At 41.5% G+C, this 12,866-nt stretch overlaps 1 long non-coding RNA gene across 3 annotated transcripts in view; it reads left to right on the top strand.

Annotated features, from left to right (window-relative positions):
* The first annotated feature begins 1,424 nt into the window (after positions 1-1,424).
* The window catches only part of LOC135972904 (uncharacterized), a 51,561-nt gene continuing 40,119 nt past the window's right edge, over positions 1,425-12,866 (top strand). For 2 of the 3 annotated variants that reach the window (XR_010589505.1, XR_010589506.1), the window contains exons 1-2: positions 10,435-10,548; positions 10,735-10,793. This is a non-coding gene — a long non-coding RNA (uncharacterized LOC135972904). Of the gene's footprint in view, positions 4,706-8,447; positions 8,490-10,434; positions 10,549-10,734; positions 10,794-12,866 lie in introns of those variants that run through there. The other variant, XR_010589507.1, reaches the window with a different exon arrangement.

Raw genomic sequence — 12,866 nt, 5'->3', positions numbered from 1 at the left:
GGGAATCTCGCAGTTGTCGGACTACAGCCGGCAGAATCTGGCCCTTTACACTAGTTACCTTCTTGTGGTGAGAAGGGGAATTTCCGAAAGGGCCACCATTGGGGAGACCTTCTCCGGTATACGAAAGTGCCCCGTGCCCTGAGAAAGATGGGAATAGGATGAAGCTCTGTGCTTTCTGCCTGCCCTAGTTCCCTAAGTCTCATCAGAGAGGGGCCCGTTCCTGCTTTATTTACTTCAGTGGGAGTTCTGGGTGCGCAGCTATGCGGGTGCAATACTTTGCACTGAATATAAACACTCCCCAGTGCGGCACCTTGTCTGTTTTCACGGAGCCTGCTATGTAAATCTCCACTCCTGGGAACTCCCAGTTACCTTTGGTTAACACTTCAGTCCTGTTTATATGTCTGTTGGGACATGTCCGGGGCAGTTTCCCTCCCTTCTGCAATTACATGGAGGCTGCCTAGTAAACATTCTTTTACCTTGGCAGCCCCACAGTACGATTAGGGGCCAGGATTGGAATCAGACCTATTTTCCGTGGGGGGTGCATGTGTGTGAGAGTGTACGTGGGAGGGATTGTTTTCTCTACAGCTGTGCAACAGCAGAAAGGAAATTACCTCTGAAAACAAAAGCCTTTCCCAGAAGTAATTTGTATTAAGAGAATACAGGGTTGTTGTAGGCTGCAGATTTGTCCTTTTCTTCCTTTAGCGCAAAGCAGTGATAGCGCAGGGGCTGCGGCTGGGAGAAAGGACTTCTCTCTGTACTCCAGCGGCTGGATCTCTCTAGCCTTGCTCAGGCGAAACGCCCACAGAAGTCAGTGGGACTTTCCCTGTGTAAAGCACTGAGGGACTAGAATCCCCAGGAGATAATTCCAGATGCTGTTAGTCTTCACCGTGGGCAGACTGTGTCTCTAGACATAAAGCCAGGGGAGTCCTACCTTATATTAGGGTTTTCTCTTGTGACCATCACCGTAGCATCTAAGCAAGGGTGTCCAAATATTTCTCTCTTTAGAAACAGCTGCTGTGTGTTTGTGGCTCGACATAACGAGCCAGGTTATGATCCCACTTATGCTGGTGTAAATCCGGTGTAACTCCACTTAAGTCAATATACGTATTGATTTACACCAGGGTAAGAGACTTGCGTCTGATGAAGTGGGCATTCACCCACGAAAGCTTATGTTCCAATACTTCTGTTAGTCTTAAAGGTGCCACAGGACCCTCTGTTGCTTTTTACAGATTCAGACTAACATGGCTACCCCTCTGATACTAGACAACAGACTGTGGCCTGATTCCAGTACAGCTTCATGTAGCACTGGGACAACCAGCGAATCTATTCTTGTAAAACAGAAAGAATGGGACAGAATGGATTATTATAGGCTCCTACTCTACTTTGCTAGAGTTCAGTGGAACTCTTCCAAGAGGTATGTCTTGAACTCAGCACTTTGATTTATTTCAGGATTGAAATGCACAGTTTCTTTACAGCCTTTATTAGTTCTTTAGGTGTCCTCAGTGGGCCAAATTCTGCTCCGCACCAAAAAACCTTCACACCGTCCCCACTGAATTCATTAGTGCTGCACATAACTGAGAGCAGAATTTTAGTGGGCAACTTCAGGCCTGATGTTAGTGGGTGGAAATCTATGGACATCTCTGGGTGAAATTCAGTGGTTTGCTACATTCGCCTGTGCTTGTAGGCTGCTCCTGTTTTGCTCACCTACTGAATGCCAGCTTATGCTGCGTAATTTATGCCACCTTTCGAAAGCCCCCAGTGAATGAATTTTATCTTTGTAACCGGATTATACCAAGAGTCTAAAACACCCACATACACACCTTTAACCTTTTTTATTCCCGGTGCTTGTGCACAGCATACATCAAACAGAGCTAAATTTAGTAACAGAGCTTTGCTATGGCAAATAAGGGTTGGCTATAGAGACAAACAGAGGTTTCCATTTATTTTGTCTGTGTAATACCTCCTGTAAGCCTTCACACAGGGCTAAGCCATGATGTGACATGCTTGGGGAATTACATTTCTGCAAGATCCTCTCGGGTTTGAGATCTGTACCCATAATACAAATCGAACAGCCGAATCCAGTGTATTTCCTCCGTACAGAAACCAAATCAGTCAACATCAAGAAATCAGCTACTTACCCCAGGAGCTGAGCAGCGAGGAAGCAAGGCTGCTAAGGGCTACAGAATACAAGCCAGAAGGAGAGCAGGCGATGCAGCGGCTTATCCCAAACGTCTCGGAGATTTTTGGGCACGCTCCAGCCTTTGGGCGATTAGCTCGGAGCCCACATTTTCGCTCTACAATAAGCCACCCTATTAGCGCCACACGCCTTCCTGTTCAGTTAGAAGCTCCCTGGCAGAGAGGCTTTTAATGCGAGGCAAAGACTGTTCCAGAGATAGGTGGTTGTTTTACTGGAGATAGCATAAACCGGTGCAGCGGATTTATCAGACACCGATCTGTAACATAACATCTAAACAGATTAATTCTTTGAGCAAAACGGATTCATTTGTCTGCTTAAATTTACTTGCCCTTGTTTTTGAATTTTTTAAAGTTGTTCATCCAATGGAATCTGAATAAGGAGGTTTTAGTGTAAATCGTTAAAGAAATATGCAAGTTCCTATAGCACCTATTTCTACATCCTCGGAAACCTCAGCGGGGAATTTTAAAACATAAATATTTTTCTATGTATCCAGAAAGCTTTCTTTCTTTCTTTCTTTCTTTCTTTCTTTCTTTCTTTCTTTCTTTCTTTCTTTCTTTCTTTCTTTCTTTCTTTCTTTCTTCCCAGCAATGAGCTAAATGTATCTTTATTTGCACATGGTTTCTGCTGGTTTTTAAGAACATAAAAAGATAAAATACAACATAACGGCAGTGCTGCCAGGTAGAGGTGAATGTTAAAATCCCTGAATACACTTTGCAACAGAAGAGTTACGCACTTTCCCGATAGTTTAATGCAGCAAAGAAAGTAGTACTGAGATGGGAAATCTTCCAGTGGTATATGTGATCGCTTTTCAGTGATAAATGTCCCTGACTGTGCCTTTAGCCATCTAACGCGTGTCTATGAGACATACTCATGGTACACTGTAATCAGAAGCTCCACATTATCCTTATAGCAGAGAGTGATTACAAAATATCCAGGTTTCCGCTATATAGTCGGAATTCATTCAAGCAAGGACAAATACTGTAGTTCCTTCTTGCCTCTGTCAAAATTTCTGCATCATATTTAAATACAGTCCTCAGTTTGATTGCTAGAGAAATGGAAACAAACGACAGACCGATCCGTTTGTAACGCTAGAGCTGAGGCAGTGGCCACGCTATTCTGACATAAGGACATTGTGCAAGGGCTTATTTTGGATGTCTTGGCCCAGTCGAGAACACATCACAGCGAAGCACGAAGTTTGACTTCATTTATTGAGCACATTAATTGTGTTACTGTGTTTTCCTGGGGTGTCCAAGTGACCCGATCTTGCAGCCCATAAAGACAGAATTTCGATGCCAGTAAAGGCTGCAGGATCCGGCCCAGAAGCAAGAATGCGGGTTTTTCAAACGAACTGTCTCTCGAGAAAGCAGCGAAAGCACTGATTGAATTAAACCAACCTCGAGCGGGCTTGGTGCTTGAAAACCCTGCACAGATTTACCCTGCTAGATGTTGACACGCAGCCTGCCCGTGTGTGTAAATGCAAACGACCGGGGATCTCCGAGCTGTGCTGTGACAGTGTTTTGCACTAGGCTGTGTCACATTATTCTCAACAGACACGGTACATTTTTATAACAGAAAACTGGACTCGGTAAATAGCAGCCTTGTGGGAGGTGAGGCGATACATTGGGTTAAAGACATTTTCTAAGTGATAATCGTGAAATGTGATGCCGCATATATCTGCTGTTTCATACAATCTATTTAGCGAAAGCAGGGCTGATAGTTATAATCCGAAGTTGGTCAGTCATGTACAGATAGGTCAGACATTTCTGAGCGGGTGGCAATACAGTTATTACCCGCACTTGCATTTAAATATGTTCTGCTTAGACCCACCGTGTGCCATTCAATATCTTTGGAAGGGTGGGAGTTACAATAACGTTACAAATAGATGGTCTACAAATTCCAGGGGATAAGAACATTCTGCTAAAATGTCAAGTGCAATTAAAATGAGTTAAAATGTTACTCACTAGGGCAACAGTTTCTACATGCAGACCTGTGTAGTTCGAAAGAGTGTCTCTTTCAGAGCAACAGAAGTTAGTGCAATAAAAGATTTTTCCTCACCCACCTGCCTCCCTACATTTAAAAGACAGTTTCCTAAATTTATATCCAGACAATTCACCGCAGATTTGTCTAATATAATCTCTAAACTGGAGATTAGCAACAGGAATTACATTTGTTAACAAACTGCGTTATTTGAGCAATCTCATCTATATTTAATCATTCTCTTTGGGTAAAAACACCTTACATCTTTTGTTAATATCTGAGTCCCTTACTGTCCACATACTTTTTTTTATTTGTTTGCATGTTGGCTATTTCATGTTGAATCAGCACGTATGACCTTTACAACACAACTCTTGTCTTGTTTTCGACTCTTTTATCAGGAGATTCAACTTGAAAACGGTTATCATTTAGCAGGAAAACAAACAAAAGCACATTTTTGTAAGCAAAACGTTAATCATTGGAAGAATTGCACCAATTTCACCATGACAGTGTGTGATTAATCCTCTCGGTCAGGTACTTATATTTTTAGTCATTAGGTTCGTTGTCCTTTGATATTCAGAACTCTTTCTAGCCTAATAGGATATTGATCTTGCTGGATAGTGTACTTTGACTCCTTAAACAACACTCACTTTTAAAGATTGCAAACGGTGTATAGTATTCCCAGCCAGTCCAACCCAACTACATGACAAGGAAGTTTTGGGGATTTTTCATTATTTCACTTGGCAAGAAGGTGGTATCATGGAGACTGCATGATCTCCCAGCAATAGGCGTCCCTCGTGGTGAAAATACAATCATACACTTTCAAAGGAGTGACAAATCTGTCCAGTTTTCAGGACACAACAGGACACCAGATTCTGTTTATACACGGCGCACCCCCTCTTAATCTATGGAAGGGGAAAACACTCTACAGCTCTGGGAGTGCAGAACTCCAACGGGGTCCTCCTAGCCGGCTGCTTTACATGCTCCCCAGGCCAGTTATTCTGGACACTCGGTTTTATTTTCTTGAACCACAGTTTTACTCTGTTTTTGGAACATGCACGTTCCCTAGCAGCCAACCGGTTTGTTCTGTGCCTGTATGCATTGATTTTATGAGCTGGCAAGCCAGCAAACGCAGGAACAATTTATCACTTCTAATAACAGTTTTATAACAAAACTGAACGAGGAAGCAAAGTACGGCTCATAGGTCCGATTCTCCCATCCTCACTAGGAGTAATAAGGTACCACTCCACCTAAGCCTTTTGTTATTCCAGGTACGCAGAACCTGTTTTTGAATTATTACAGTATCTAAGGAAGAGTTCGTGTCTGTCAGTAGCAGCAGCTCTTGGGAAGTCCATGGATGTCTTCGAGCTTTGGGCAGGGTGGCAGGAATTCCCGATGGGTATCTGTTTCCTGGATGTACATTAACTATTGATTCTGGTCTCACTCACACCAGTTTTACTCTGGTGTAATCCATTGATTTGGACGGAATTACTCCCGATTTACAAACTGGTGTAGAGTCAAGTCCTTAATGAATAAACACCAGCTGTATATATAATGGCAAGTGGGGCATCTTTATTTTTCAGCTGATGTAGTAAGTTGTTATGTTTTACATTAGAAATGCCTTTGTCCTGAATCTGTCTGGGCAGATTTCCCCCCTAAATCTTAGTGCACATAATTAAGGTCTCTCTTAAACATTCATTACATCCCCTTTTAGTCTAGAGATGGCAGAGGAGACCTTCATGGTTCCTCCTTCTCTTATTGAACACATTGGTAAAAAGGACCTTGTCTCCTAGTCTGGACAGGACTGTAGAGGTTTTCCGTACAGGTCTGACATTAAGAACGTTGATCGGTCAGTGGGGAGAAGCTCGTACCGCTGTGTGTATTTTATAATTGTCTCGGGCTGTCACTTCAGCACCTTCCAGGAGCACTCATTTAAAAGGTTAGGCGTTAGAGTTTGTCTAGACTAGGATAACTGGATTTTTCAGGGAGATAGCTGATATCAGTTAGGTAAGATTTTGTAGAATACAACTGTCCTACTTACACAGAGTTTTAAAATGTGCTAGTGAAACCATGTTAGCTAACACATTTCTAAAACCCACCGTTTATCCCATTCTAGCTATTCTGTTCGAGTTCTCCTCCGGAGGAACATCCACACTTGATTACAAGCGCTTTAGAATAGGTCAGAGTTTTGCCCTACGGCATATGACAGTATTCTAAACGATCAGAAAAACTTTGTGTAGTTACTGGGCTGAGGAAAATAGGTTAAAAACAAACAAACCACCCACCTCTTCCCCTTTGCTTACACCAGTCTGCCACTTCCTTTTTTATGCAAGAGGTGCAAGGCTTCTAGCCCAACCAACAGGGCTCCAATTTTAGCACAGGTCTCCTCAGACAAGAAGCAGTTGGGACACAGGTGTGATTAGTAATAGTCTTTATTACCGGGTCTCTTAGGGAAAAAATAATAAGGTTAGACAAAGCACTGGCAAGTCCCATCTTTCTCCTGGGTATTGAAAGTCTGACAGGCAACAGAGAAGCGCTACTCTCTCGTGCCCAGGGCTTGAGGCAGGATGCAGGGAGGTTGTCTAGGGGTCTCCACAAGCCTTGCTTGCTGTAGGGCGGAACTGAACTGGGCTTCATACAAAGCACTGTTAGAACGATTTGGAGGAAGAATCGTGAACATGTTACTCTATTGGCCAAAGCCACACCCAGCAGGTAGACGGAATCGGTTGCCAAGGAAGCTGACCCTGCAGTCGTAACAGTGAGCAGCAGCTCTGCTGTCTCCTTGTACTGGGGGAAGGGTGCTATCCCCAACAGAGCACTTCTGAGCCCAGCTCGGTTATTCAGCAGTGGCCCAAGTCGTGCAGCGCAGCAAATAATAGGTTTGTGAAGGACTCCTCTGTCCGGACAAACATCAATAGAAAGAAACGTTATAAATGTTCTAAGGGGAGCGAAAGACACTTTATAATATTACCTTGGAGCAACAGGGACAGATGCTCTCTTTGGGCCTGATTTGAGCACTCTTACACTTGCTGAGTAGCACCTTTCGCTGTGAGCCATCCCATTGAAGACAAGTATCAAAGAGGTAGACGTGTTAGTCTGGATCTGTAAAAGCAGCAAAGAGTCCTGTGGCACCTTATAGACTAACAGACGTATTGGAGCATGAGCTTTCGGGGGTGACATGCATCCGACGAAGTGGGGAGTCACCCACGAAAGCTCATGCTCCAATACGTCTGTTAGTCTATAAGGTGCCACAGGACTCTTTGCTGCTATTGAAGACAAGGTTACTCACCAGGAGAAAGGGTGGCAGACTCCGGCGCTTTGAAATGAGAAGGACACTGTTTTCCATACTAAGAAGTTATAATAGTCAGACTTCATCGAAGTCTTTAAGAACGATTCAGCCTAGATTCACCCTAGATTGGTGCTTACATTTTAGGCTGAGCAGGTCCGGACACCTTAATGAGGTTTGTTTAATAGGGTGGGTGGACAGCCCTTTCTGAAAATCAGTCTCATCCTGGTTACTCTAACGGGGCATCAAAGAATTGAGGCACCTTAGCTCACTAGTCACTTCTGTCAAATGCTTTATCAAGGTCACAATTCCTACAAATACCCAGTACATTGTTCCAGCTCCCTCCCATACCATAAAAAGACAACACACAGGCACAACCCAAACACCGCAACAGCTAAAGGAAAGACACGTGTCAGGTTCTGCCACTCTTACTAACAGTGAGTGGTACCTTCCTTTACCAATGGTCCACTGAAACCAATAGGACTATCGGAGAGGTAAGGGATTGCTGGCTGTCAGTAAAGGTGGCAGAATCTAGTCCGGGGAACGTAAAACTGCCTCAGCAGCAAGGCCTATGCTCTCATATCAGGAATCACAGCAGCTCTGGCAACTCTTCTTGATGGATCTTACTAGTCAAATCGTTCTCTCTCAAACCCTGTCTGCAGAGCTAAGCCGAGACCCCTAGAATGTAGCACAGTTTTGCAAATGATGTATAACATGGAGCACGAGGAAACAATCAAAATACCGGTCAGCCTGATAGGCAGTGCTCTCAGCACTCATGTATGATTACTTGGGCGATACTTAGATTTTTATTATTTTTTATACCTGTTTCCCCTGCACAGGCAACAGATCTATGGGAGAGGGAACTGGATTTTATTCTTACTTTTACTATGTAGGCAGCAGAATTGTTAAACAAATTCCAGTGGCAGGACCACATTATGCATGTCATCAATTGGGTCTGTGCAACACCAATTTCTTCAAATTCTTCCCTAGATTACACCTGTTTGGGCCTGAGACTGACGTCATTTGTACAGTGTAAGTGCGGAACGTACTATAATTGCATTGACTTTACTCTTGATTCTCACCCGTATGAGATAAAAATCAGGCCCAAGAGAGAAGCAAATGGGAACTAAAGGAATACAGTGGGATAGTACAAAAGGGACAGACTTCAGCCTAACTTTCAGACTCCAACTTTACTTTGCAATGTTCTTTTAACCACAAATTGGCTAATTTGCTAAAAAAATAAATGCCACCAATTTTCGTCATCCACAGACTTTGAAACAAATGTCCTTGATACACAGGGGATTCATGCACCTAACACCTCCTTTTGCAATGAGACTAGAACTCTTTTGAATTTAATATATATCAATATAGAAATGTTTAGATACAAGTTTGTTTATTTAGAAATAGTAATGGCTTCCATTGCTTCAACAAATGGATGCTTTACATCACCACTGCACACTCCAAAGTGAGATTACTACATAATAATATAGCCTAATTTACATTGGTTGTTGACTAACTACACTGTTTTTCTGCAATTTATTTGAATAATATTTTGCCTTCAGCTGTACAGACCCTTTATAAATTGCATGATTCATTAGCACAGTCTTGACTGATCTTATTTCCTATAAATGTAATAAATATTTCTTGCACCGCAAACCCAATCATATTTTAAAATGTAAAGTATTAAACTTATATGTCAATCGCACCAAGACAAATGTAATTATAGGATAAATAGTGATGTTAAACGTAGTGAAGCAAAGTTTTATTTTTCCTTAGTTGCTTATGGCATCTGCATTACTGCATACTTTCCATTATTTGCAAATTACACCAGACTAATTGAATAAATGCTTTAAAAATGGATCCTGAGTGCTGATTTAGAAGCACACTGGAAGTGGTTTCTTAGACAACAGCTGCCCACATATTGATCTGATAGTAGGTAGGTGGACGGGGTAAAACGATTATGTTGATGTACGGAGCTGTTGATTGTTTAATTGAAGGTAAAATTTTTAGCTTCACTAGTCAATTACTTGATCTCATTAAGTCCTTAAAAATCACTAACATACCATTCTGACTGAAGTAACTGCACCTTGTTACTATATTGTCTAAGGCATTAGGAAAATCATCTTGCTAATGGTGATTAACAAGTGTAAACAATGATATTTTTAGCATCCGAATGAGCTTTCTCTGTGTGAGAGATATCAGGCATTTAAAGACAAAAAGTGCTATGAAATGTCAACTATTGAGTTTATGTATCTTTTCATTTTAGGATTGGATTATATCTGCACAATTAGTGTATATAGTAGTAAAAGCGGGGGCGGGGAGAGAGGTCCTAGTTCCTGGATTTCCCCCCTTGCAATAAAAGTAAGCAGAAAATATGGTGGAGTTGTTTCAAATATATATCTAAACAACAACTGCCAACGACACAGTACAGAATATATCTGTTGCTTTGGAAGAATAAAAATCAATTAATGCAGCCTTGGTACCCAAAAGGGAGGACACAAAAAAGAGCCCAAGAGCTATTATAACAATGTGTGACAGTATGAAGGTGCAGGGCAGTAGTGATCCACAGGGTAACAGAAATCTCTGATGGCAAGGAAGCCTAATACAATATGAGGTTTCATTAATTAGGGAGTAACTGGTGCAAGACCATATGTAACACTATACCTCAGACCTTGATTTACTTAACTTAGGTTAATATCAGAGCCTCGTTTACAATGTAGGAGTTCCTGGCTCCTACTCTCATTCAAAATGAACTGAGTACTCAGCCTGTCTTCTTTTAATGTTTCCTGTAAAAAGCATTCAGTTATTAGAGAGAGTGCAGAGGCTGGGTACTAGGCTTATGTGTGGAAATGAGCTTCCCACCCCGTCAAGTGATGGAATTTGAGCTGAATTTGCTTATCTTTAGAGAAGCAATCGACATGTGATCTGAACGTGGTTTGATGAACTCGTAAACGGATCTAGCTAAAGACTTGTTCGCTGCTCAGGGTAAAGACACATCACGAGCTCATGAATTAAATGAAAGGCTAGCTAGATTAGGAAGTGTTTTTTCTCACAAGGGGCTAACAATGGATAGAACAGGCTGCCAAACCAGGTAGTTAAGGCGAGTAGCATTAAAAAACTTAAGGCTGCAATAGATAATTTTTTGGAAACATGCAAAATAATTATATGTGCTGAGAGTTAGAGGCAGCTGCTTCAAAGCAGGAGAAAATGGACCTTTTCTTCCACCAATGTTATATATTTCTCTCTCTCTCTCTTTCTCTCCTTCATGCGGTTACAGTCATGTTCAATGCTGACAGAAAATCAACACCTTGGATAGCTTCAGAAAGCCATTTTTGGGTAAGTAGTTGGAGGCAACACCTAAACCGTATGTTTTCAGAACTAGGCAGTCTGGATTACCAGATTAGCCAGGAGTATATTGAGTATTCAAAGATATTAGGGACCTGATTCTGTTCTCACTTACACGAATGTAAATCAGGAGTAGCTCCATCCACTTCCATGGAGTTACACTAGCATAAAATTGATGTGAGCAGAATCAGGCTCCAAGTGTTTTGGTTGGGATTTTCAAAGTAATCTGAGTTCCCAGATCCAACTTGAAATTCCTTTAAACATTTCACCTTTTGACTTCAGCTGGTCTCTAACAGATAACAAGGCACACCATTTTAGAAAACTTTCTAAAAATGTCAGAAATGTAAATTAATTTTGCATAGGGACATGCAGTGGTGTTAGCTTGCAATTTTATGTGATGAAGATGACCTAGAGCTCAGTATCAAAAGTTTCCCTTGGCATAAAGATGAACAATTTTTGAAGAATCTCTCCAAAGTATGAGGCAAATCCAGGTTTCCCTTCCATAACAGGTGTGAGGGCTTTCTTGTTCCAAGGGTGTGGTGTTCTTCAGCCACTAGAAAATGCTCACTCTATCTATATTGGATTTTGCCTGTGTCCTTCTTTCATAAGGTACATTATTTTCCAAACTTAGATTGTTTTTAAATCCTCCCTTATGATTTTATTACCATAAAGCTAGTGATTTGTGACCTTTTCAGTAGTTTCTTTCTTTGGGTATAGAATAATTCCCTCTTCTTAGCATGTAGAGATTCTGAACAATTAAATGGATCCTTTGTTTGATAAATGGTGATTCCAACAGAAGAAACCACAGCCTCTCAGGCAACAGAAGTGAAAGAACCTGAGCCATATTTTGTCAACATGAAGGTCACAACACCAGGGGATCAATAGCAAATCCAGACCGTTCCCCCTTTCTTTATGGTTAGCTGTTGGAGGTTGGGAGGGTACCAAAACTTTTTTTTCTGTTGTTACATCGGGTCACGATTTGATAAAAGTTGAGAATCACTTCCGTGAGCAACCAGACAGTAGTGACTTAGTATTTTCCCCACAGTTGATTATAAAAGCTACTTATTTTCTTTCTATTTTGACAGGGCATTCCCATTTTTGGGGTGAGGAAGGGAATGTCTCAATCCTGCAACACCTTATTTCTACTTCTGCAAGTGGGCAGAAACTGTAAGAGCTGTACAGATATGTAGAGCTACTCCACTGACTCACTTTGGTAGTGAGACTAGGTGGATCTCATTCTGATGACAATCATATGGTCACCAACCTGTCCTGCCAATTTGGTGTTGAAAACTGCTCATATAAATGGGACACAACATTTGCAGCACTGCTACAGAAAGCATGATAGAGCCTTCCATCATATTCTGGAATGATGCAGAAATTGGTTGTGTCTTTTTTAATAGTTAATCCCTTTTCATCATTGATTCAGGGGGACCTATTGCTGATAACTATTGTCAACAAAGGATACTTTCCTAGTATAATAGGGAGGCTGTAAATCCATTTCAGCAGCAGAGATAAGAGGGCTGAAAGTTCTCCTGTGAAGGGAGAGCTAGGCTGTAAGAAAATAAGTCTTACAAGGAGATGTTCTGGGAAAAGTCAGCTCAGGAGAGAGTCTATGACTAAGTATAGTTGAACTGTTTTGAAGTATGGCCTTGCTTAAGGTTTCTGGGGTTTTGCGATAAGATAATGAGGAAACTGAATAAAAACAACTACCAGGCAAGGGAGTAAGTGGTAGAAGAACTTAGCTTGTTGTATTTGTTGTTATAGGGTGCAGCACCCTCCCACTTACAGCACTGCACATTAGAGGCACTGAGGCAGCTTTTTCTCTGCTGTTGGTAAATACCTTTTAAAGTATCTGGCTGTCATCAAAGCTTGTACAACTATCTTAAGTGTCAAATAACTCTAGATCTCTGAAGGACATATGCTTATACATGGTTATGTACTTAGGAGAGTCACTTGCTGAATACAATATAAAAAAATCAGTGTAGTTCTTCTGAATACACAAAATATTAAATTTTAAATGGTAAAGAGTTCCATGTTTTACACACTCTAGTTTTGTTTTCCTTT

This window comes from Chrysemys picta, chromosome 7 (genome assembly GCF_011386835.1).
Source record: "Chrysemys picta bellii isolate R12L10 chromosome 7, ASM1138683v2, whole genome shotgun sequence".
NCBI lineage: Eukaryota > Metazoa > Chordata > Testudines > Emydidae > Chrysemys > Chrysemys picta.
Note: the sequence above shows the minus strand (reverse complement) of the source record. Positions and strands in the feature narration are given on the sequence as shown.